This window comes from Nerophis ophidion, linkage group LG01, assembly GCF_033978795.1.
Source record: "Nerophis ophidion isolate RoL-2023_Sa linkage group LG01, RoL_Noph_v1.0, whole genome shotgun sequence".
Lineage (NCBI taxonomy): Eukaryota > Metazoa > Chordata > Actinopteri > Syngnathiformes > Syngnathidae > Nerophis > Nerophis ophidion.
Genome location: NC_084611.1, coordinates 48,170,318 through 48,197,817, shown reverse-complemented (window position 1 = coordinate 48,197,817; position 27,500 = coordinate 48,170,318). Strand labels below are relative to the sequence as shown.

Below are 27,500 nucleotides of genomic sequence, written 5' to 3'. Positions count from 1 at the left end.
TTAGACTCCAGAATGCTGGTGCCTGAGACCTGACGAGAAGCAGGAAACACGACCATATTAGACCAGTGTCGAGGTCACTGCACTGACTTTCTGTTTCTCAGAGAAGAGACTTTGTGTAGAGAAGTGCAATACGGGATGTTTGTCAATCATTCGTAAATGAAGATACTTGTCAGTGTGAAGTGAAGAGCGGCTAAATGTCCTACCTTCTGCAGAAGCACTTGAACGCGTCACACTGTGGAGAGAAAGGGAGAACAATTTTAGTGGAAAGTCAGCGTGGCAGGCAGCACAATCAACACAATCCAAAAAGGTATTTCGGGGATTGGATTGAAGCAAAGTCGCCCGTTGACTTTTTCTCTCTCAAATCAAAAAGTGAAAGTCAAATAATAACGTGATGAAGTGCTAACATGCAGCCTAATACAACCTTCCACGATAGCATGCTGTTTGTAACAAGCTATAGTTATATGGTAGCACTTTGGCCAATTTTGCATCTTTTAACTCAAAAATCACTTGGCGTCATTTTGTAAGTATGCTAACTGCTACCACTTTAGCATGTTAATGTTCGCTAACATTTAATGGTAGGACTTTGGCCAATTTTTTATATTTAAATTGAAAAATGTATGTCAATTTTGCATGTTTTAAATGAAAAACATTGATTTTGATACTCGGCGCCATCTTATAAGTATGCTAACTGATTCCACATTAGCATGTTAATGTTTAATGGTAGCATTTGAGTCAGATGTGTATGTTTTCATTTAAAAGGTTTTGCTACCCCATGACCCCGAAAGGGACGAGCGGTACAAAAATGGATGGATAGATGAAGGTTTTGGTACTTGATGCCATTTGGTAAATATGGAAACTGTTTCCATGATAGCATGCTATTGGTAACAATCTATGGTTATATGGTAGCACTTTGGCCAATTTTAAGTTTTCACTTAAAAATCATGGATTTTGATACTTGTCGTCATCTTGTAATTATGCTAACTGAGCCACATTGGCATGTTAATGTTCACTAACATTTAATGGTAGCATTTTAGCTAATTTTGCAGGTTTTAACTTAAAAATCACGTATTTTGGTACTTGGCGCCATTTTATAAGTATGCTAACTGTATCCACATTGGCATGATAATGTTTGCTAACATTTGATTGGTAGCATTTTAGCCAATTTTGTATGTTTTCTCTTAAAAATCACAGGTTTTGATACTTGCAAGTACGCCAACGTATCCCTTTTTAGAATGCTTGTCAGCATGTTTTATGGTAGCACTTTGGCCAATTTTGCATATTTTCATTCAAAAGTAAATGCCAATTTTGCATGTTTTAACTTAAAAAACATGGATTTTGATACTTGCCGTCATCTTGTAAGTGTGCTAACTGATTCCACATTGGCATGTTAATGTTTGCTAATATTTAATGGTAGCATTTTAGCCAATTTTGTACGTTTTCTCTTAAAAATCATGGGCTTTGATACTTGCTAGTACGCCAAAGTAACTTTTGTTAGCAAGCATGTTTTATCGTAGCACTTTGGCCAATTTTGCCTATTTGAATTGAAAAATCATTGCCAATTTTTGCATGTTTTAACATAAAAATCATGGGTTTTGATACTTGACGTCATCTTGTAAGTATGCTAACTGTATCCATGTGCTGTTATAATACTATGATGCTAACATTTTAAGTTAATTTTTAGCAAAATTTGGCTTTTGCGTTTAAGTAAAATAAGAGTATTTTCCAACTTTGTAGATGGAAATGCAAAAACTGACAATATGAACCAAATAGTTGAACGTTATAATGATTACTTTGTTAATATCGGAAAAAATCTGAAATAAAGAATTCCAAATGCAGATGATGGGTCAGTTGAGAACTTGAGTGAGCTCATAGACAGACATCCCATTTCCATGTTTCTTAAGAAGGTGACAAAAGAAGAAGTAATCAGAATTGTAAATCTAAGACCTCAACCTACTGTCATGGAATAGATATGGTAACGATAAAAAAGGTTATAGAAGACATTTCAGAACCTCTTACATATATCAGTAACGTATCATTTCTAACCGGCAAACTCCCTGACAAAATGAAAATTGCAAAAGTTGTACCAATACAAAAGAATGTAGACACACATCAGTTCACTAACTACAGACCAGTTTCATTACTTCCACAATTCTCCAAAATCATGGAAAAACTATTCAATAGCCGATTTGATAAATTTATCAACAAAAGTGGGACGCTCGTGGAGAACCAAATTGGATTTAGAGCAAATATCTCAACATCAATGGCATTAATCAAAATAACAGAGGAAATTACCAATGCAATAGACGGTAAGGAATGTGCAGCCGCAGTATTCATGGATTCAACAAAAGCATTCGACACAATTAATCATTATATTTTAATAAAAAAACTAGAACGATATGGCATTAGAGGTTTGGTATTGAACTGGGTAAGAAGCTATTTGGCCAACAGGAAGCAATATGAAAAGATGGGTGAAAATATGTCAACACGGTTGGATATATCTTGTGGTGTACTCCAGGGATCAATACTGGGACCAAGATTGTTTAATCTTTGTATAAACGACATTTGTAAAGTTATAAAGGACTTGAAGTTAGTTTTATTTGCAGACACACCTGCTTTCTGTTCAGGAGAGAACACACAGAAGATAATACAAATAATAATGGAAGAAATGAACACATTAGAAAAATGGTGTGATAAAAACCGACTCTCTTTGAATCTTAGTAAAACTAAAATAATGCCATTTGGTAACAGTAGAAAAGAGCATCAGACACGAATAAAAATAGACGGAGTAGATATTGAAAGGGTGAAAGAAATCAGATTTTGGGGAGTATTAATAGATGATAAAATGAACTGGAAATCTCATTTACAAAACATACAACAGAAGGTGGCAAAAAAAAATTCAATAATGAATAAAGCAAAATACATCCTGGGCCAAAAATCACTTTATATTCTCTACTGCTCTCTAGTGTTACCATATCTGAGTTATTGTGCAGAAAATATGGGGAAACAACTACAAATGTGCGCTACACTCGTTAACTGTGTTACAAAAAAGATCAATTAGAATAATACACGATGTTGAATATAGAGAACATACAAACCCTTTATTTATTGAGTCAAAAATATTAAAGCTCGATGATTTGGTAAAATTGCAAACAGCTAAATTGATGTACAAAGCAAACTATAACCTGCTACCAAAACATTTACAACAATTCGTCCCAACTAAAGAAGAGATATATAACCTTAGAGGAAAATCTAATTTAAAACATTTGTATGCACGTACAACACTTAAAACCTTTAGCATATCAGTATGTGGAATTAAATGATGGGATGGATTAAGTAAAGAAGTTAAACATTGTACTGATATGATCCACTTAAAGAGGCTGTTTAAATTAATAGTGCTTACAAAGTACAAAGAAGAAGAATGATAAGAAACATTTTCAACCTTATTGAAAATAAGATGCTCAGTTGGTAGAGCGACTGTGCCAGCAACTTGAGGGTTGCAGGTTCGATTCCCGCTTCCGCCATCCTAGGCACTGCCGTTGTGTCCTTGAGTAAGACACTTTACCCACCTGCTCCCATCCCAGTGCCACCCATACTGGTTTAAATGTAACATAGATATTGGGTTTCACTATGTAAAGCGCTTTGAATCACTAGAGAAAAGCGCTATATAAATATAATTCACTTCACTTCATCACAGTATGTTAATAATGACTGAATTAATGAATTACATATTACAAAACTGTTGTATTACTCATTTACGGATGTCATTTTACTATTTTACTATAAAAAAAGGTAGGTAAATGAATGTATATGTTTGTAAAAGCTCCGAAGTGGGAAAGGGGTAGGATTAAATATGCTTTTCTTCTTCCTACTCCTTTTCGGACATGATGTAATGTGAAATGATATGAAATTGTCTGATGTTTTATTTTGTAAGTATGTTCATGTTTAAAATAAACTAAGAAAGAAAGAAAGAAAGAAGAAAGAAACAATGCTAAAACAAGTCAAGTTACCAGAGGTTTGGTCCTTTGCAGAGGACAACATAATGAGTGCAAAGAAAAACTGCTGCATCGTCAGGAGGAGTCAGCGTGTGGTCAAAAAGAAGCTAACTTCCATGATGAAGTTAGCACACCTGCAGTCAAGCACTAAATGTGAGGCGACTTCCTTCATGAAATAATCAGGAGAGTAAGAAGTTGAATAGTTTGAAGAAATAAACACAGCAAAATACTCCGTCAGCCCTCATTTGCTGGCTGTCTGGAAGCTGTACAAGAAGTATTCCCCTCAGAGCGCAGCAGAAAGTGGGGCGATGGTGCCGCTGCTCTCTGCCGCCTTCTTCTTCTTCTTCTTGCCTTCGTCAAAACAACTAGCATGTAGCATCTGCAAATGCAGCTTTAGCACATTTCCCACACTTTCTGCAGATAACTTCCAGAAAAGACGCATTGACAGCACAATCACTGGGACACTGAGGACGACTCCAATACAATAAATAAACAAAAACACCCGCCGCCTGGTGGGAGGGTCGAATTACCGTCAACTCCCAACTACTTTCCCCCCACTTTAAACCACGCAGCTTATAAAACAGTGCAGCTAATTTATTTTCATTTAACATATGCAAAGGTATGTTATTGTTTGTGCCGTGGCGCCACCTTTTGGACGGGTGAATCTGAATTCCTGCCGTTTTAAAGCTTTGAACCGGAAGTGGAAGTGGCGTTCCGCCTTCTGATCGTCCACAGCGTTTTTACTCGTACGGATCCTTCATTCATCACTCCAAGCAACGTTTGTAAGTTTTACAATATAACTACAACAATTCTTACTCGCTAAAGCGTCCCATGTGTGACGTCTGTAGGAATGTTTTCATCCATATTTGTTCATGCCATCGTAATGTAATCAACATCATTAGCATTAGCTAATATGCTAACACGTTTACAAATGTCTATGTTAGTATTATTAACTTACATTCTTTTTGTATTGTTTCACTTTCACAAATTCCTCAGCAAATTCTGCTAAATGTCGGCGTGGAATTATTGAGTCTGTTTAACTGATTGGAGAGCTAGCTTGCGCAGCTAGTGGGTCCATGACCATGACTTCTGTTTTGTTTGATCAGTCATTTTACTGCCGTGTTACAGACACCATTTCGAAACAATTAAGGTATGTAAAAAAACATTTACAGAATATTTCTGTGTAAATAAGTCGTTTCACAATGTATATCTGTGACTTATAGTCCGGTGCGGCTAATGTGGGAAAAAAAATATTCAAAAATTTAGTGGGTTTGGCTTGTATACCAGTATGCTTTGTAGTCTGGAAAATATGCAAATTTTCTACCAAATGGGGGAAAAACATGTTATTTTGTAGACTGACAGTTACTATATTGCTTCATTTAGAAACAATTAAGGTATGCCAATAAAGATTTACTAAATATTTATGTGTAAATAACTCATTTCACAACCTATATATCTGCCACTTATAGTCCGGTGCGGCTAATATATGGGAAAAAATAACTTCTATAATTTAGTGGGTGCGGCTTGTATAACAGTATGTTTTGTGGTTTGTGTTGTGGTTTGTACAGCCCTTTGAGACACTAGTGTTTTAGGGCTATATAAATAATCATTGATTGATTGATTGATTTGTAGTCTGGAAAATACGGTAATCTTCCACCAAATGGGGGGGAAATATGTTATTTTGTAGACTACATCGCTTCATTCGAAAACAATTAAGGTATGTAAATTAACATTTAAATAATATTTTTGTGTAAATTACTATAATTTCACAACGTATATATCTGTTACTTATAGTCTGGTGTGGCTAATATATGGAAAAAATTAAATAATGTTGCGCTTAATAGTCTGTAAAATGTGGTGAAATATAATTTGTTTCATTTTCAATGTCTAGCGGTAATACTACAAAAGCATAAATGGCGCACTCATACCGTCACATTGTGCTTTAGGGCTGTGAAAATTAAAAAATATAAGTATATCCTTCATCAATCGCGTGTTCACCAACACTGCTGTTGTGCCCTTGAGCAAGGCACTCCGCCCACATCTGCATTAGTCTACCCCGGCCAGTGCAGCTGTGGCTAACGTGAAGAGTGAACACACGACAATATCATCCAGGACAGTTCTGCTACATTTCAACAATTGTGCTAGGTTCATTAAGGACCGCCTAAAAAAATTGCAAAAAAAAAAAAAAAATGTATTGATGTAGAAATCAAACAACAGCAACCTCTTACTGTGAACAACATGTGGATTTCAAGAAATGTGAAAATAATGACTCAATTTAATTCAATCGCACGCCTCTGGCTGCAAATAGAAATAAGCTGCAATGAAGATTTCTATTCATTGTGGACATTCACACACACACACACACACACACACTTGAGAAGGAGATCAGAGTGTTTCATTAGTGAGGTGCGGAGAGATAAAAGTCCCAAAGGAGACATTGACCAAGCGGCCATTGATCCACTGAGCTAAGCCACTCTGAGTGTGTGTGTGAGTGTGTGTATGTGTGTGTGTGTGTGTGTGTGTGTGTGTGAGTGTGTGTGTGTGTGTGTTCTGGCAATACTTACTAAATGGAGACATGGTCACCTTTAGGAGACCTCTGACAGTATGGGGGCAAAAAAACAGGTCCCTGTAAGGAAAACCTTTAATTTAATTAAAATTTAATTTGAACTTTTTATTATTATTTTTTTTAAATGGTCCTCAGTAGTCACGTACAAATTTGCGTGAATTATGCAAAAATGATTTAAATTTGGTCCCCATGAACCATATTAAGTCTTTTTCCCCAGGGTCCCCAGTAATCATCAATCAATCAATCAATAATTGATAAGTTTAACAAGTATGATCAGCACATTACTTCATCAATCCAGAGATTTAAAGTGGTGTATGAGTTAACTGGCTAGTGGACATTTGACATACTTTCTTTTATGCCTCCACTGTTACGCCGGTTCGGCATTGTGATGCCGGGTTCGATTCCCCTCGAGGATGCGTCAAGTGAACACAGCAAAGGTATGATATACACAATTTATTTAAATAACAAAAAGAGCTATATAACGAACATGCTGGAGCTAGTAGAATAAAACAAACAAAGGATGCTAGCATAAAAGCTAGGATATACAAAAATGAGAACTAAACTGGCACATAGACACATTAAAGAGTAAAACAAAACATACAGCATGAGAGCTGGAATAAACAAATGGCTGAGCGTGAAAAACTAGCGAGAATATACATACGATGACAGAGTGCTGGCGTAACTTGTTGCGTGAAAGCAAATTATGAACCCAGGCTGAACAAACAAAAGAGGACGGCTTATAAAGTGACGGTGATTATCTGTAGCAGGTGTGCGGGGCGTGAGCAGCAGCTGAACTGATGAGTGACCATGGTGACAAAGCAAACAGGAAATAAGGAGTCGGAGAAATATACAAAATAGAAAAATAAATAGTGTAGATCTGAGCAGCAGATCGCAACATCAACAACCTGTAGAAAGGCTGGTCCCCACAAGTACTGATCAAACACTTGGTCTGCATTCCAAATGATAACCGGTGTGTGTGTGTGTGTGTGTGTGTGTGTGTGTGTGTGTGTGTGTGTGTGTGAGAGTTCTGGCAATGCTTACTTAATGGGGAAATGGCTCTGTTTACACAATCACCACTAGGGGACCTCTAACGGTATGGGAACAAAAAAACAGGTCCTTGAAAGGGAAACCTTTCTGAATGATTCTGAGGATCATGTCATATTTAATTTGAACTTTTTTTTCTTCTTTTAAATGGTCCGTATTAGTCACGAAAAATGTGTGTGAATTATGCAAAATTATTTCAATTTGGTCCCCATGAACCATATTAAGTCTTTTACCCCAGGGTCCCCAGTAATCATCAATCAATCAATCAATAATTGATCAGTTTAATAACAATGATCAGCACATTACTTCATCAATCCAGATATTTAAAGAGGTGTATGAGCTAACTGGCTAGTGGACATTTGACCAATTTCTTTTATGCCTCCACAACCTGTAGAAAGGCTGGTCCCCACAAGTACTGATCAAACACTTGGTCACCACATACACATAACCAGTGTGTGTGTGTGTGTGTGTGTGTGTGTGTTTGTGTGTGTGTGTGAGTGTAAAGTGCCCCACTGATGGAGGCTGTAAATTAAGCGCAGTAAATCTAATCCAGAGGTGTTTAACTGGGAGAGAGAGAAGCAGGCGTATTCATCAGGTCCAATCACAGCTCGCCAAGCAAGGCGAGGCAGAACGTTAAGGATGGACGAGGCCTGTTGAGTTTTCCCTCCGTCAATTAAAAGATGTGAAAGTCAAATTATGAAGCGATGAAGTGGCAACATGCAGACTTGGAACGGCAGGCTTATACAACTCTCCGTGATAGCATGCTATTGGTGACAACCTTTAGTTTTATGATAGCAATTTGACCAATGTTGCATGTTTTAACTTAAAAACATGGATTCTGATGCTTGGGACATTTTGTAAGTATGTTAACTGTTTGCGCATTAGCATGTTAATGTGTGCTAACATTTAATGGTTGCATGTTAGCCAATTCTGTACATTTTCACTTCAAAATCAGGAGTTTTGGTACTTGCAAGTACACTGACGTATCCCATGTTAGCATGTTTTATGGTAGCACTTTGACAAATTTTACATATTTTAATAGAACAATGATTGCCAATTTTGCATGTTTTAACTTAAAAATCATGGATTTTGATATTTGGCGTTATTTTGTAAGTATGATAACTGTTTCCACATTAACATGTTAATTTTTGCAAACATTAAATGTTAGCATTTTAGTCAAATTTGTATGTTTTCATTAATAAAACATAGGTTTGGACACTTGATGCCATTTGGTGTTTATGGAAACTTTTTCCATGATAGCATGCTATTGGTAACAAGCTATAGGTTTATGGTAGCACTTTGACCAATTTTGCATGTTTTAACCGAAAAATCATGTATGTTAGTACTTGGCGCCGTCTTGTGAGTATGCTAACTGTTGCCACATTGGCATGTTAACATTAACATGCTATCATTTAATGGTAGCATTTTAGTCCATTTGGTACGTTTTCACTTAAAAATCATGGATTATTGACACATGCGCCATCTTGCACGCACGCCAACCCATCTCTTTGTTAACATGCAAACGTTTACTGGTAGCATTTAAACTACAGGTTTTGATACTTGATGCCATTTGGTAAATATAGAAATATTTAGGGACCGAATGTCCCTTTGGGACAGAGGACCCAATAGTATTTCTAAGGTTTTATTATTATTATACAGCCGCCTCTTTGGGCTGTAATTTGACCCCCTTAACATGCTTCAAAAATCACCAAATTTAACACACACATCAGGACTAGCAAAAATTGCGATTTAATCAAAAAAACAAAACCCAAAACTCAAAATTGCGCTCTAGCGCCTCCTAGGAAAACACACAGACAAAAATGCTTGTAACTTCTGTTAGGAATGTTGTAGAGACGTGAAACAAAAACTTCCACGTAGGTCTGACTTAGACCTAGATTTCATACACTGACTTCCTTCAGCAAAAATCAACAGGAAGTTGGCAAAAAACCCTTCAAAACAAACGTTTACTAAAAAAAGTCATTTATGCCTCTTTGAGCTGTAATTCGACCCCCTTAAAATGCTTCAAAACTCACCAAACTGGACACACACACCAGGACTGGCAAAAATTGCGTTCTAATGAAAAAACGAAACCCCAACTCAAAATTGCGCTCTAACGCCCCCTAGGAATAAAACACAGACAAAACTGCTCCTAGGAAGAAAACACAGACAAAACTGCATGTAACTTCCGGTAGGAATGTCGTAAAGACATGAAACAAAAACTTCTATGTAGGTCTTACTTAGACCTACATTTCATTCATTTACATCCTTCAGCAAAATTCAACAGAAAGTTGGCAATTACCCCTTCAAAACAAAAGTTTTGTGAAAACCCGTCACCTTTTTTCAAACATTGTCTCTTCTGAGCGCGTTTGTTGTGTCGGCTTCAAACTCACACAAGAAAGAGATTGAACCCTTTTGATTAAAGGTTGCGCAAGTAGTTTTTATAACTGCTCTGTTTTTGATTTTACGAGCCTTCAAAGAAGTTCTGTGCTGATGCTGCTGCACTGCTGCCGTCTCAAGATGGCCGCTTAAAAGCAGGAAGCACCAGCGTGACCACACAATGCAGAGAAGGTAGGTACTGTGCGGGTAAAGATATGTTGACTGGGTGAAAGAAGAAGGCACCAGTTTGACTCCAGGATACAGAAAAGGTAGGTAATGTGCAGGTAAATATATGTTGTTTGGGTGATGGCAGGAAGCACCTGCGTGTCTGGGTGAAAGAAAGAAGCACCAGTGTGACCCCAGGATGCAGGGAAGGTAGGTAATGTGCAGGTAAAGATATGTTGAATGGGTAAAGGCAGGATACACCAGCAAAAGTCCGTCCCGTCCATCGCTGCTTGCAGCTTTAATTTATATTTATTCTCTGGCAATGCAGTAACGTTATGGATGGACGGCGCGTGAGTGACAAATACAAGAAATTCATCATTTTGGCGTAGCGGTTGACGCTCTGGTATGTGGCGTAAATCAACCTGCAATCACGGCCTTTTTGATGACTCATCATTTATGCTAATGCGCCAACAACGCTGCATGTTTTCCGTGATGAATGTAGCGTAAACAAAGAAAGTGCTCGCTGTGTGGTGTGCACGCTCCATTTCTTCCATTCTGCCAATTAGCCATGCAGCTTCTTGTCTTACATGGACGCAAAGGTAATGCTTGCATTTGTGTGTGCGTCTGTGTGTGTGTGAGTGTGTGTGTGTGTGTGTGTGTGTGTGTGTGTGTGTGTGTGTGTGTGTGTGTGTGTGTGTGTGTGTGTGTGTGGAGCTGGGCCAATCTCTGACTGTGTGCTAAAGCAGCTTGTGATTGATTAGTGATGAGCGTAAAGGAGTGTCTGAGTGGACGCGTGTACCATGCGAGCATCCACTTCGTCTCCCAATCATTGCTCAGCTTTCATTTTAGCGCCACGCCGCCGTCTACGGTCGTTTACTTGGAGGCGAACACAAATCGGCGAGGACGAACATGCTTTTTTTAAGCAGAAAGCCGATGCGAGCTGTTGAATTTTGCAGGGTGATTTCTCAAGTTTGCTTTTTTTTTATGCATTCTAACTCTAAAGCCATATTGTTGTTATAAGTGCTGACGCAGAGGAACTACTTTTAGACAGCTAACTAGCTCATGCTGCTATATTGGCATGTTGAGCAGCTGCAATGCTTTTGAGTTGGTGAAAGTTAATTCTAAATGATACATCATGCCTCTCACCTGGATAGTAGAAGGTTGGGGACATAATCCTACAAGTTGGTCAACTTTGACATCCAACTTGGACCCATAAATGCCAAGAAAGACATGTATTTATTTGTTTAACCCTCTGTGAGAATTATGATGAAGTCTTATATGTATAAACATCCCTTCAGTCTTTATCCCTGTGAGAGCAGACATTTTAGAGTAAGTGATTGTTTAATTATGTTTTATTTCTTGTTTAGCACTTAGCAATACTGCTACATGATGCTTAGTGTTTGACTAAAGCTGCATTTAGCACACAGCTTCTAAAACTTGTAGATCATCCTCTTTATTTTCAGGCTCAAAAATAGAAGTGTTGATCATCATTTGTCCCAAAGTAGTCGTTGTTGTCTCTCATCAAGTCTGCCATGATTAGAAGTCTTCTTCTTGTTGAAGGGAATTGAATGTCGTGGTGCGTCTGTGAAATTAATACTTAAAAATGATCAAAACATAAAAATAATGCATGTTATTATGAATGTCACTAGATACTACATATATACTTAAATCATGTATATATTACATGTTATTATGAATGTTACTATATACTACATATATACTTACATGTATGTATTACATGTTATTATGAATGTTACTACATGACATATATACTTACATCATGTGTATATTACATGTTATTATGAATGTTACTACATGACTTGTATACTTACATCATGTATATATTACATGTTATTATGAATGTTACTACATGACATGTATACTTACATCATGTGTATATTACATGTTATTATGAATGTTACTACATGACATATATACTTACATCATGTATATATTACATGTTATTATGAATGTTACTACATGACTTGTATACTTACATCATGTATATATTACATGTTATTATGAATGTTACTACATGAAAAAATTCCAAGATGGCTGCACCCAGACGGGCTGCGACATCGCGGAGCTCCTGCTAAAGATGGAACATTTGGCAGAAATACCGGTCAATTCTGCAAACTTTATGGCTGGCTCCCATCGTGGTCACTCTGTGATCACGTACGACCGCCAGACACTTCTGGATGTGGACAGATCGGGCCGTTTTGGACTGATAGACGCGTGCTTGCTAGACCTGCTAACTAGCACGGGAATACTTCGGCGGCTACATCCAGCGGCCTGTGAAGCAGGGGAGTATAGTAGCAGCGGGGGCCGTCTACGGAGCAGACGCCAGCGGTGTGATCGTAAACGCGGATGCCGAGCGGGGCTAAAAACAAAGCAGAAGGCTAATCCCCACAGTACACCACTTCCCTCCATCCTGAAGCCGGATTTAAATAGAAGATGCGAGACTACTGGTCTGGGTAAGGAGTCAGTTAAATAAGAACAAGTTTTTTCTGCTTTGATTGTTTCAGGGTTGGACATGTGTTCTACTGAGGTGGCAAACTATGATGCGTTCAGTTTATCAAAGCAACAAACAAACAATCGGAAAATTCCCGTCGTATCAATTCCTAGATATGGTCGTAATTATACTAAATACACTGGGCATAATAAACACAACATTATTAATATTGCTACTACGGATAATTTGATCAAAAATTCCCTAAAACAGCCCACTACCTATAATATAGGTTTTTTAAACATAAGATCATTGTCTCCCAAAACGTTGTTAGTTAATGATATCTTCAGAGACAACAATCTTAACGTCATCGGTCTCAACGAAACCTGGCTTAAACCAAACGACTTTTTTGCGCTAAATGAGGCATGTCCTCCTAACTTTACACATGCGCATATTGCCCGTCCCCTTAAAAGGGGTGGGGGGGTTGCACTAATATACAACGAAAACTTTAACCTTAGTCCTAACATAAATAATAAATATAAATCGTTTGAGGTGCTTACTATGAGGGCTGTCACACCGCTGCCTCTACACCTGGCTGTTATCTACCGCCCCCTAGGGCCCTATTCGGACTTTATCAATGAATTCTCAGAGTTCGTTGCTGATCTAGTGACGCACGCCGATAATATAATCATAATGGGGGACTTTAATATCCATATGAATACCCCATCGGACCAACCGTGCGTAGCGCTCCAGACTATAATTGATAGCTGTGGTCTTACACAAATAATAAATGAACCCACGCATCGCAACGGTAATACGATAGACCTAGTGCTTGTCAGGGGTATCACCGTTTCCAAAGTTACGATACTCCCGTATACTAAAGTTTTGTCTGATCATTACCTTATAAAATTCGAGGTTCAGACGCAAGTTCGTCAAACTAATAATAATAACTGCTATTGTCCAGGGTGTACCCCGCCTTCCGCCCGATTGTAGCTGAGATAGGCGCCAGCGCCCCCCGCGACCCCGAAAGGGAATAAGCGGTAGAAAATGGATGGACGGATTGCAGCCGCAACATTAATACGGCCACAACGACAACTCTTGCTGACCTACTGCCCTCGGTAATGGCACCATTCCCAAAGTATGTGGGCTCTATTGATAACCTCACTAACAACTTTAAGGACGCCCTGCGCGAAACCATTGATAACATAGCACCGCTAAAGGTAAAAAAGGCTCCAAAAAAGCGTACCCCGTGGTTTACAGAAGAAACTAGAGCTCAGAAATTATTATGTAGAAAGCTGGAACGCAAATGGCGCACGACTAAACTTGAGGTGCACCATCAAGCATGGAGTGATAGTCTAATAACTTATAAACGCATGCTTACCTTAGCTAAAGCTAAATATTACTCATATCTCATCCACCGTAATAAAAACGATCCTAAATTTTTGTGTAGTACGGTAGCATCGCTAACCCAACAAGGGACCCCTTCCAGTAGCTCCCCCCACTCAGCTGATGACTTTATGCAATTCTTTAATAAGAAAATTGAAGTCATTAGAAAGGAGATTAAAGACAATGCGTGCCAGCTACAACTGGGTTCTATTAAAACAGATACGATTGTATACACGGCGGATACTGCCCTCCAAAATAGTTTCTCTCATTTTGAGGAAATAACATTAAAGGAATTGTTACAACGTGTAAATGGAATAAAACAAACAATATGTTTACTTGACCCTCTTCCTGGGAAACTTATCAAGGAGCTATTTGTATTATTAGGTCCATCAGTGCTAAATATTATAAACTTATCACTTTCCTCGGGCACTGTTCCCCAAGCATTCAAAAAAGCGGTTATTCATCCTCTTCTTAAAAGACCTAACCTCGATCCTGACCTCATGGTAAACTACCGACCGGTGTCTCACCTTCCCTTTATTTCAAAAATCCTCGAAAAAATTGTTGCGGAGCAGTTAGATGAACACTTAGCGTCTAACAATCTATGTGAAACCTTTCAATCGGGTTACAGGGCAAATCACTCTACGGAGACAGCCCTCGCAAAAATGACTAATGATCTATTGCTAACAATGGATTCTGATGCGTCATCTATGTTGCTGCTCCTCGATCTTAGCGCTGCTTTCGATACCGTCGATCATAATATTTTATTAGAACGTATCAAAACACGAATTGGTATGTCAGACTTAGCCCTGTCTTGGTTTAACTCTTATCGTACTGATAGGAGGCAGTGCGTCTCCCATAACAGTATGACCTCGGACTATGTTAAGGTAACGTGTGGAGTTCCCCAGGGTTCGGTCTTTGGCCCTGCACTCTTCAGCATCTACATGATGCCGCTAGGTGACATCATACGCAAATACGGTGTTAGCTTTCACTGTTATGCTGATGACACCCAACTCTACATGCCCCTAAAGCTGACCAACATGCCGGATTGTAGTCAGCTGGAGGCGTGTCTTAATGAAATTAAACAATGGAGGTCCGCTAACTTTTTGCAACTCAACGCCAAAAAAACGTAAATGCTGATTATCGGTCCTGCTAGACACTGACCTCTATTTAATAATACAACTTTAACATTTGACAACCAAACAATTAAACAAGGCGACACGGTAAAGAATCTGGGTATTATCTTCGACCCAACTCTCTCCTTTGAGTCACACATTAAAAGCGTTACTAAAACGGCCTTCTTTCATCTCCGTAATATCGCTAAAATTCGCTCCATTCTGTCCACTAAAGACGCTGAGATCATTATCCATGCGTTTGTTACGTCTCGTCTCGATTACTGTAACGTATTATTTTCGGGTCTCCCCATGTCTAGCATTAAAAGATTACAGTTGGTACAAAATGCGGCTGCTAGACTTTTGACAAGAACAAGAATGTTTGATCATATTACGCCTGTACTGGCTCACCTGCACTGGCTTCCTGTGCACTTAAAATGTGACTTTAAGGTTTTACTACTTACGTATAAAATACTACACGGTCTAGCTCCATCCTATCTTGCCAATTGTATTGTACCATATGTCCCGGTAAGAAATTTGCGCTCAAAGGACTCTGGCTTATTAGTGATTCCCAAAGCCCAAAAAAAGTCTGCGGGCTATAGAGCGTTTTCATTTCGGGCTCCAGTACTCTGGAATGCCCTCCCGGTAACAGTTCGAGATGCCACCTCAGTAGAAGCATTTAAGTCTCACCTTAAAACTCATTTGTATACTCTAGCCTTTAAATAGACTCCCTTTTTAGACCAGTTGATCTGCCGTTTCTTTTCTTTTTCTCCTATGTCCCACTCTCCCTTTTGGAGGGGGTTCGGTCCGATCCGGTGGCCATGTACTGCTTGCCTGTGTATCGGCTGGGGACATCTCTGCGCTGCTGATCCACCTCTGCTTGGGATGGTTTCCTGCTGGCTCCACTGTGAACGGGACTCTCGCTTCTTTGCTGGATCCGTTTTGGACTGGACTCTCGCGACTGTGTTGGATCCATTATGGATTGAACTTTCACAGTATCATGTTAGACCCGCTCGACTTCCATTGATTTCGTCCTCTCCAAGGTTCTCATAGTCATCATTGTCACCGACGTCCCACTGGGTGTGAGTTTTCCTTGCCCTTATGTGGGCCTACCGAGGATGTCGTAGTGTTTTGTGTTGTGGTTTGTGCAGCCCTTTGAGACACTAGTGATTTAGGGCTATATAAGTAAACATTGATTGATTGATTGATGACATATATACTTACATCATGTATATATTACATGCTATGACTGTTACTACATATATACTTGCATCATTTTTACATCACATGGTATTGTAAATGTTACTAGATACAACAAATATATACTTACAATGTGTATATAAAACGATAAAAGGTTTTTTTGGATGTTTTCTGAGCGCTTTATAAACAGAAACGATCGACTCTAAATACCTCTATTTTTAGCTGACTTTTGCAGCATGTATTTACAATTTAGAATACATTACAAATATGTGTTATTGTCTTATGTTAGGATTGTGAATGATAGGCAAACCCCCCCCTACAAAAAAAAAGTGAAGTTCCTCTTTAAGGCTTAAATAACTTGACTGTGTCTCTTAAACAAAACAATTATTTTCCCAATGAACCACAGCTCCCCAGAGCCGGAATCAGTCATGCAGCCCCAGACTATAATACAAAAACCACCATGCGTGATGCAATCATCTTGTCAGGTATTTCAAAAATAATATCAGCGTGTTGAGTCATTATTAGTGATCAGATCCAAGGTCTTCAGAAATACACCAGACTGCAACAAAATGAAATGTGAGGCCTGTCGTCACTTTTGTCAGACACTTCACCCCTTTTTCAAGCATCATTTTAAAACCCTAAACACTTTATGGGGCAGACAGACTTGATTTCCGAAGTTCGTGAGCAGAGGATTGCGTCCCTTAAATGAGCAAAATAGAGAGCTCCATCCATTTAGCGTGTCTGCAGAATATTTTGGCCCAAAACATGGTTGGACGAGATGCGAATATAATCATTTAGCACTCGCAATGTGTCTTCCTGTGGCTGGCAATGGATCAAAGAAACCGACACCCCCACGTCGCATCCGGCCGCACACAGTGGAGGTTTACAAGCGGCAGGCCTTTTGTTTGATAAGGGCAGCCTGAACTCATGGGAAAACACGTCGTGTGATAACTTATATACAATTATTCCGACAGAAAGGACGACTGGATCCATCCATAAATTGTTTGCGTCGACATTTAGGATAATATCAGTAAACGGTCGATACTGGAGCGATCAGATGGATATTTTCATTTCTCGTTTACAAACTGAGAATAATTCCACAGACACAGGAGGACTTTGAGGGCAAACTTTTGTTGCGTTATCGACTTTGTTCTGATGGAACACAAATGAGAACACGCTTAAATGTTTTGTTGTTATCATTTTATGATCGCAGAGCTGCTGAATGACTTCAGGCGGGAGGCAGATTGAAAAAAATTCAATTGTTTTTACCGGTAATCAGTTGTCTTTTGGCGAGAGTAACATCGAAAACACAATAAAAGCTTGGAAAAATTGCCACTTAATACAAAACCCCAAACTAGTGAGGTTGTCAGGTTGTGTAAAAGGTAAATAAAAAAGACAACAAATACTTTTCAACTTATATTCAATTGAATAGACTGCAAAGACAAGATATTTACTGTTCACACTGACAAACTTTATTTTTTGCAAATATTAGCTCATTTGGAATTTGATGATTGCAAAAAGCTGGCACAAGTGGCAAGAAAGAGTGAGAAAGTTGAGGAATGCTCATCAAAGACTTACGTATTTGGAACATGCCACAGGTGAACAGGCCAATTGGGAACAGGTGGGTGCCATGATTGGTTATAAAAGTAGCTTCTATGAAATGCTCTCTCATTCACAAACAAGGACGGGGCGAGGGTCACCACTTTGTCGACAAATGCCTGAGCAAATTGTTTAAAGGGGAACATTATCACCAGACCTATGTAAGCGTCAATATATACCTTGATGTTGCAGAAAAAAGACCATATATTTTTTTAACCGATTTCCGAACTCTAAATGGGTGAATTTTGGTGAATTAAACACCATTCTGTTTATCGCTCTCGAAGCGATGACGTCAAAACGTGACGTCACATAGGCAATAAAGCCGCCATTTTCTCAAACACATTTCAAACGCCGCGTCTCAGCTCTGTTATTTTCCGTTTTTTCGACTATTTTCTGGAACCTTGGAGACATCATGCCTCGTGGGTGTGTTGTAGGAGGGTGTAACAACACTAACAGGGAGTGATTCAAGTTGCCCAAAGATGCGAAAGTGGCAAGAAATTGGACAAAATTTGTTCAAAAAACGAGGGTGGGGGAAAGCCGACGAAATGGTCAGTCGTTTGTTCCGCACACTTTACCGACGAAAGCTATGCTACTACAGAGATGGCAAAGATTGTGGATATCCTGCGACACTCAAAGCAGATGCATTTCCAACGATAAAGTCAAAGAAATCTGCCGCCAGACCCCCATCGAAGGTGCCGGAGTGTCTGCACATTTTACCGGCGATGCTAAGACAGACATGGCACAGAGATGTATGGATAACCTGCAGATGCATTTCCAACGATAAAGTCAACTAAATCACAAAGGTGAGTTTTGTTGATGTTGTTGACCTATGTGCCAATCACACATATTTGGTCGCGGCATGACTGCCAGCTAATCAATGCTAATATGCTATTTAGGCTAGCTGTATGTACATTTGAAGCCATATTTGCATTCAGCGTTTCCCTCCACCCACATTTAATGCCAAACAAACACTTACCAATCGATGTATGTAAGTTGATCCAGTGTCACAAGATGTGAAACTTCCGATCGTTGGTCTGCACATTTTACCGGCGATGCTAAGGCAAACATGGCCAAATAGCGTCAATAGCTATTCGCTCAATAGCTTCAGTTTCTTCTTCAATTTCGTTTTCGCTACCTGCCTCCATACTCCAATCATCCGTTTCAATACATGCGTAATCTGTTGAATCGCTTAAGCCGCTGAAATCCGAGTCTGAATCGGAACTAATGTCGCTATATATTGCTGTGCTATCCGTATTAGCATCACTGGATGACGTCACAGGAAAATGGACGATGGCTTCACAGATAGCGAAAATCAGGCATTTTAAAGCTGGATATTCCGGGATGGGTAAAATTTTGAAAAAATCTTCAAAAGATAAAATAAGCCACTGGGAACTGATTTTTATTGGTTTTAACCCTTCTGAAATTGTGAGAATATTCCCCTTTAAGAAGAACATTTCTCAACAAGGAATTTAGGGATTTCACCATCCACGCTCCGTAATATCATCAAAAGGCTGAGAGAATGTGGAGAAATTACTGCACGTAAGTCATGATATTACGCACCTTCCATCCCTCAGGCACTACTGCATCAAAAACTAATATCAGTGTGTAAAGGATATCACCACATGGGCTTAGGAACACTTCAGAAAACCACTGTCAGTAACTACAGTTGGTCCCTACATCTGTAAGTGCAAGTTAAAACTCTACTATGCAAAGCGATGGCCATTTATCAACAACACCTAGGAATGCCGCCGGCTTCGCTGGGCTCGAGCTCATCTAAGATGGACTGATGCAAAGTGGAAAAGTGTTCCGTGGTCTGAGGAGTCCACATTGTGATTTGGGGCTATATAAATAAACATTGATTGATTGATTGATTTCAAATTGTTTTTGGAAACTGTGGACCAAAGAGGAAAAGAACCATCCGGACTGTTGTAGGGTGAAAGTGTTCTCGGCAGCATGTGTGATGGTATTGGGGTGTATTAGTGGCCAAGGCATGGCTAACTTACACATCTGTGAAGGCACAATTATTGCTGAAAGGTACATACAGGTTTGGAGCAACATATGTTGTCATCCAGGCAACGTTATCATGGATGCCCCTGCTTATTCCAGCAAGACTATGCCAAGCCACGTGTTACAACAGCGTGGCTTCATAGTGAAAGAGTGCGGGTACCAGACCGGCCTGCCTGTAGTCCAGACATTGAAAATATGAAGGCTAAAATATGAGGCGGGAGACTGTTGAAAAACTTAAGCTGTACATCAAGCAAGAATGAGAAAGAATTCCACTTCAAAAATGTGTCTCCTCAGTGCCCAAACCTTAAGTGAGTGTTGTTAAAAGGAAAGGCCATGTAACACACTGGTAAAAAGGCTTTTTTTGACATGTTTTTGCTGCCATTACATTCTAACTTCATAATTATTTGCAAAAATACCAAAGTTTGTTAGTGTGAAGATGAAATATCTTGTCTTTGCAGTCCATTCAACTCGCATGGCTGCAGTTGTGTGTCCCCGAGTGTGCAAGAATCCAGGAGAGTTGGGTGAAGGTAAGAATATTTAATACAAATAAGAAAAGAACAGGCTTCACGGTGGCAGAGGGGTTAGTGCGTCTGCCTCACAATACAAAGGTCCTGCAGTCCTGGGTTCAAATCCAGGCTCGGGATCTTTCTGTGTGGAGTTTGCATGTTCTCCCCGTGAATGCGTGGGTTCCCTCTGGGTACTCCGGCTTCCTCCCACTTCCAAAGACATGCACCTGGGGATAGGTTGATTGGCAACACTAAATTGGCCCTAGTGTGTGAATGTGAGTGTGAATATTGTCCGTCTATCTGTGTTGGCCCTGCGATGAGGTGGCGACTTGTCTAGGGTGTACCCCGCCTTCTGCCCGATTGTAGCTGAGATAGGCGCCAGCGCCCCCCGCGACCCCGAAAGGGAATAAGCGGTAGAAAATGGATGGATGGAAGAAAATAACAAAAGCAAACATAAAGCAGTCGTGCAGATAAACGTTCTCAACATAGATTTTATCATCGAGCACTAAGTGCTCGGGTGCAACATGAATAGACACTAGTGTGATTGACAGCAGGTGTGAACCGCTGCCAATCAACGAAAGGAGAAAAACAACAGTGCTCTGTGAATAAAACAGTAAATACAACAAAATAAGAGCACTGAACAGGAAGTAAATACCAAAACACGAAAAACTAACAGAAATTAAGTGACAGATTGTCACACTCTTTTTATTTACCATTTACACAACCTGACAACTTCACTGCTTGTGTAGTTTGATGCCATGACCAAACACCACAACAACATCTTCTGCACCATATGACCTTCTGGAAGAACTTCAAATATCCTCTCTTTTGTTTCAATGGACATCCAGCCGTGATTCATGTCCATCCACCTGCTGCAACAGCTCTCCAAGGTGAATTGAGTGATTTTATCTTTTTTTTTTTCCTCTGATTGATCAAACAATCAAACTATTACGGACGACCACTATTATTCTCCATGGTTTATTTTCCTCTTTCTTAAAGCCAAAAGGTTGCCATTTTAAATGAATGAACAACATCCATGTCTGCCGAGTCATCATTTTCCACAGATTTCCTTTCCATCATCAAAAACTGTCACATTTATATTTTATTTTTCTCCCTTTAATTATTTGTTTCTGTATTTAGGGACCGATGTCCCTTTGGGACAGAGGACCCTATTGAATTTCTAAGGTTTTATTATTATTCTCTTTGAGCTGTAATTTGACCCCCTTCACATGCTTCAAAACTCACCAAATTTGACACACACATCAGGACTGGCGAAAATTGCGATCTAATCAAAAAACCAAAATTCAAAATTGTGCTCTAGCGCCTCCTAGGAAGAAAACACATTCAAAACTGTCTGTAACTTCCAGTAGGAATGTCGTAGAAACATGAAACAAAAACCACTACCTAGACCTATATTTCCCACATCCTTACCTGCCAGCTAAAATCAACAGGAAGTTTTTTTTAAATTATCTCCTCTGAGGCTGTTTGTCGTTTTGGCTTCAAATAAGCAAGAGAAGAGTGATTGAACCCTTCTGATTAAAAGTTGATTAAATAGTTTTAATCATTGCTACGGTTTTGATTTTATCAGCCTTCTAAGAACCGCTGCACTGAAAACCATTTCAAAGATGGCTGCCGTGCGCAGACACAGTGAGGGAGACGTTTTTTTTCCGTTTTTTTCCCGTACCGTCTGCTACTGTTGCGCACGCACCAACATTCGTGGGGGAGGGGCTGTGATTGTCTATACCAAGATGGCTGCCAGGTGCCATAGCTAAGCCGGTATGTTTTAAAGTTGTCGTTTGCCTGCATATCGTAAAAACAACCAAACGGCATCCTTTATTTTGGGTACTTACATATGGTGCCTGATTGTTGTGGCGTATCTGCACTTTTTATGCTACGGTAAAGACAATGAATGGTCCGGTTTTTATTTTATTAGCCTTCAAAGAACCGCTGCGCTGAAAAACATTTCTAAGATGGCCTCCGTGCGCTCACACAGAGAGCTAGACGTTTTTTTTCACTTTGTTTTTCCTACCGCTCCCAGTATGTAATCTTATAAATGGCATAAACGCGCCAGTGACACAATATTTGAATAATATTAATACTAGTTGTGCTTCGCCCTCGTGTGAAATATTTGTTAAGATGGCTGCCGGCTAGCTAACGCTTATCCGGGCTTGGGTCGCGGGGGTAGCAGCCAAAGCAGTCCCGTTCATCGCTGCTTGTGTTTATTGTGTTTAATTCTGACAATCGGTATAATTTGATTTGTTTATTTATGGGCAAATGCGGCTGATGATATATTTGTGAAATGATTGCCATAAAGTCAAATCCACTCTAAATCAACTTCCACACAAGAAGTGGCACACAGGAAGTGCTGTAGAAGAAGTTTCGGAGGAGGTCGTCTCGCTACCTTACTGCAAGTGTATTTTTACTCCAGTGTGATCACACCAGAGATGCAGGAGCAGCTAACAAAGTGGTGTCATTAATTAATGTTTTACACCTGCTAATTAACACTTTTCACACACACACACACACACACACACACACACACACACACACACACACACACACACACACACACACACACACACACACACACACACGTGTGCATGTCCTCACACCTCTTTTCTCAGCCCTTCTTCCACTTCTCACCGTATGTCTTTAAACAAGATTGTCTGTTGCATTACACACACACATACACACACACACGTACGTCCCACTAGCCCCACCCCCTCAACAAAGGCCACAGCTGCTGCAGTTTGCTGAATAAAAGATGACAAGAGCGGCAATATCAGGAGATGAGCGGTGCACAAAAGACTCACTTTGTCCAACAGGTGTGTGTGTGTGTGTGTGTGTGTGCGTGTTCGTGTGTGTGTGTGTGTGTGTGTGTGTACACATTCTTGTTTCCACCCTTCTTGAGACATGAAAAAGGAAAAGTATCTTCCATATGAGGAAGTGTGAAGAAGTTATAGCATAAATCAATAACATTGCATCTAATAGACAATGTCTCATTTGTGGTGACATCTATCAAAATGAGGGTGAGCTCAAAAAGGAGGGATTTTTACAAATTGACTGTGTGTCGCTTTTAAAAGTGCTCCCTCTCTGGTCAACATATGAAATAACAAGTGTGTGTAAAAAATTTAAATGCTCCCCCTTCGGGCAAAATTTCATTAAGAAAATAAATTAATATGTATATGAATGTACATACTAAATGTATTATGAATTAGTTCCAAAAACGGAAGTGGTATTTTGAAATGAAGGTTTAAAAAATGTGGATTTCATCCGTTCTCACACATAAGTAACAGAATAACACAGGCATGAGCAACACAAACGGAACAGGAAGTGGAAACAAAATAAGAGCAAAAGAGAGGAAGTGATCCAAAATCAGGGGAAAAAAAACACCCAAAAACTAAACATAGACCTACAAGATCGTAACCAGCGGGTTTGTTTTGGTAATTAGTTCCAAAAATGTAAGTGATATTTTGAAATTAAGGTTTAAAAAATGCGGATTTCCTGCTCTCTCACCCATTTGTATCAAATTGACACAGGCAAGAGCAACAGAAACAGCACAGGAAGTGAAATCAAAATAAGAGCTCAAGAGCGGGAGTGAATCAAAATCAGGGAAAAACACCTAAAAACCAAACACACTTAAAACATCGTAACTTATGTGAGAAACAGTTCAGTGTGTCCCAAGTTACCAGAGAATGTTAGGTAAGGAGAAGGAGTTTTTTCCTTCCAGAGTTGCCGTAGGGCTGTGACGTAAGAGGTCTATAAAAGTGGGTTGTTGAGGAGGTGTAAAAGAGAGAACATTAAAGAAGTGGTGGAGTCCAGACCTGCTCTCATGATTCCCCTTTATTATTTTATTACAGTGGGGCAAAAAAGTATTTAGTCAGCCACCGATTGTGCAAGTTCTCCCACTTAAAATGATGACAGAGGTCTGTAATTTTCATCATAGGTACACTTCAACTGTGAGAGACAGAATGTGAAAAAAAAAATCCAAGAATTCACGTTGTAGGAATTTTAAAGAATTTATTTGTAAATTATGGTGGAAAATAAGTATTTGGTCAACCATTCAAAGCTCTCACTGATGGAAGGAGGTGTTGGCCCAAAATCTCACGATACATGGCCCCATTCATTCTTTCCTTAACACGGATCAATCGTCCTGTCCCCTTAGCAGAAAAACAGCCTCAAAGCATGATGTTTCCACCCCCATGCTTCACAGTAGGTGTGGTGTTCTTGGGATGCAACTCAGTATTCTTTTTCCTCCAAACACGACGAGTTGAGTTTATACCAAAAAGTTCTATTTTGGTTTCATCTAACCACATGACATTCGCCCAATCCTCTGCTGTGTCATCCATGTATCCATTTTGGTATGAACTCAACTCGTCGTGACACAGACAAGAGCAACACAAACAGCACAGGAAGTGGAAACAAAATAAAAGCACAAGAGAGGAAGTGAACCAAACTAAACATAGACCTAAAAGATCGTAACTAGCGAGCTTGTTTCGGTAATTAGTTCCAAAAATGTGAGTATTTATTTGAAATGAAGGTTTAAAAAAATTTGGATTTCATCATTTCTCACACATAAGTAAAAGAATGACACAGACAAGAGCAACACAAACAACACAGGAAGTGGGAACAAAATCAGAGCACAGGAGAGGAAGTGAATCAAAATCAGGGAAAAACACCAAAAAACTAAACAGACTTAAAAAATCGTAACTAGCAAGCTTGTTTCGGTATTTAATTCTAAAAATGGAAGTTGCATTTTGAAGTGAATGTTTAAAAAATGCGTATTTCATCCTCTCTCACACATAAGTAACAGAATGACACAGACAAAAGCAACACAAACAGCACAGGAAGTGGAAACAAAATAAGAGCACAAGAGAGGAAGTGAACCAAAATCAGGGAAAAGACACCCAACAACTAAACACAGGCTTAAAAGATCTTGACTTGCGAGCTCGTTTCGTTGCTCCCCTCAGATTTCATTCCAAAAATGCAAATGGCGTTTAAAAAAAGGGTGATTTCACATGGCGGGGAGTGATTTCATCCTCTCTCACACATTTGTATCCCCTCCTCGCAGAGCGCGTGCAGCATATGGCGATTTTCTCTCCTCTTTGAAGGCTGGCTTTGAAGCTACGGCGCCCGCATCGATCGGCGCCGAGATGAGCCCCGCGATTATCTGTCGCTTTATTTCAAACGGCGCGGGAGAGTCGGGCTTACACGCCCATCACTCAGCCGCAAACACTCCCGGTAGCCAGGCAGGGCACACCTGACACCGGCGCTGAAGTCTGGGAAAGTGATGAAACCGGAGTGGAAAATGTCCGCCTGATTAAAAACAAAAGCTGCTCCCCGAGAGGAGATTTTAGGCCTTCTTGGTCCAGACTCAAGGTCGCTCTAAATGACGTTGTTCCCGTAAAAAAATAATATTGGCTCTCGTCAAACTCTATAAAATATGGCGGAGCGTATTATTCAAAGAGGTGCTTTTTCTGCGGGGGAACGTTGGAGACGGAGTCAGGGTGACATGAAATGTTAATGGTGAGCCCACAGCACCAACCAATAAAGTAGCAAGATTTAGAAAGTCCACTTGCTTTCACACACACGCACGCACGCACGCAAACGCACGCACGCACGCAAACGCACGCACGCACGCACGCGCACACACGCACACACGCACACACACACACTCACACACACACACACACACACACACACACACACACACACACACACACACACACACACACACACACACACACACACACACACACACACACACACACACACACACACGTACACTTATGTATTTTTGAACTTCTTGAGACCTGAGAAAAAAAGCCTCCCTCTTTAGGACCAGCCTTTCTAGATATATAAAGATGTGCATTTACAACATTAATAATATATACATACTAGGGTTGTACGGTATACCATTATTAGTAAAGTACCGCGATACTAATGGATCATATACCGTTTTTCTGTTTTAATGCATTCTAACTCATGAATGAGTCAGCTAACAATGGAGTTAATAGAAGTCGCCCCATTCCCCCTGTAAAGCGCTCTAAAAACATCCAACAACCTCCATCAATTTTTTTTAATACACACTGTAAATATATATGTAGTATCTAGTAACATTTATAACAACATGTAATATATACATGATGTAAGTATATGTCATGTAGTAACATTCATAATAACATGTAATATATACATGATGTAAGTATATATGTCATGTAGTAACATTCATAATAACATGTAATATATACATGATGTAAGTATATATGTAGTATCTAGTAACATTCATAATAACATGTAATATATACATGATGTACGTATATATGTCATGTAGTAACTCATAAAATTCAACATATACATGATTTAAGTATATAGGTCATGTAGTAACATTCATAATAACATGTAATACATACATGATGTACGTATATATGTCATGTAGTAACATTCATAAAATCTAATATATACATGATTTAAGTATATAAGTCATGTAGTAACATTCATAATAACATGTAATATATACATGATTTAAGTATATATGGCGTATCTAGTAACGTTCATATTAACATTTAATATATACATGATGTAAGTATATATGTCGTGTAGTAACATTCATAACAACATTTAGTATATACATGATGTAAGTATATATGTCATGTAGTAACATTCATATTAACATGTAATATATACATGATGTAAGTATATATGTAGTATCTAGTAGCATTCATAATAACATGTAATATATACATGATGTTGGAATATATGTGTAGTAACATTCATGATAACATGTAATATATTCCTGATGTAAGTATATATGTAGTATCTAGTAACATTCATAATAACATGTAATTGAGACATGATGTAAGTATATATGTAATGTAGTAACATTCATAACATGTAATATATTAATGATGTAAGTACATATATAGTATCTAGTAACATTCACAATAACATGTGATATTTACATATATTGATCATTATAGGTGTATTCATTTTACGGATAACAACATTTGCTAACATTCTCGATCCTAACATAAGACAATAACACATCCTTTGTATGCATTCTGTATCGTAAATAAATGCTAGGAAAAGTCAGCTAACAAT

The 27,500-nt window shown here is 39.1% G+C and overlaps 1 protein-coding gene across 12 annotated transcripts in view; it reads right to left on the bottom strand.

Annotated features, from left to right (window-relative positions):
* LOC133555900 (receptor-type tyrosine-protein phosphatase delta-like) overlaps positions 1–27,500 on the bottom strand; it is a 453,427-nt gene that overhangs the window by 336,336 nt on the left and 89,591 nt on the right. For all 12 annotated transcript variants that reach the window (XM_061905366.1, XM_061905382.1, XM_061905397.1 and 9 more), the window contains exon 3: positions 204–232. The gene's annotated coding sequence lies outside the window, so the exon portion shown is untranslated. The remainder of the gene's footprint in view (positions 1–203; positions 233–27,500) is intronic.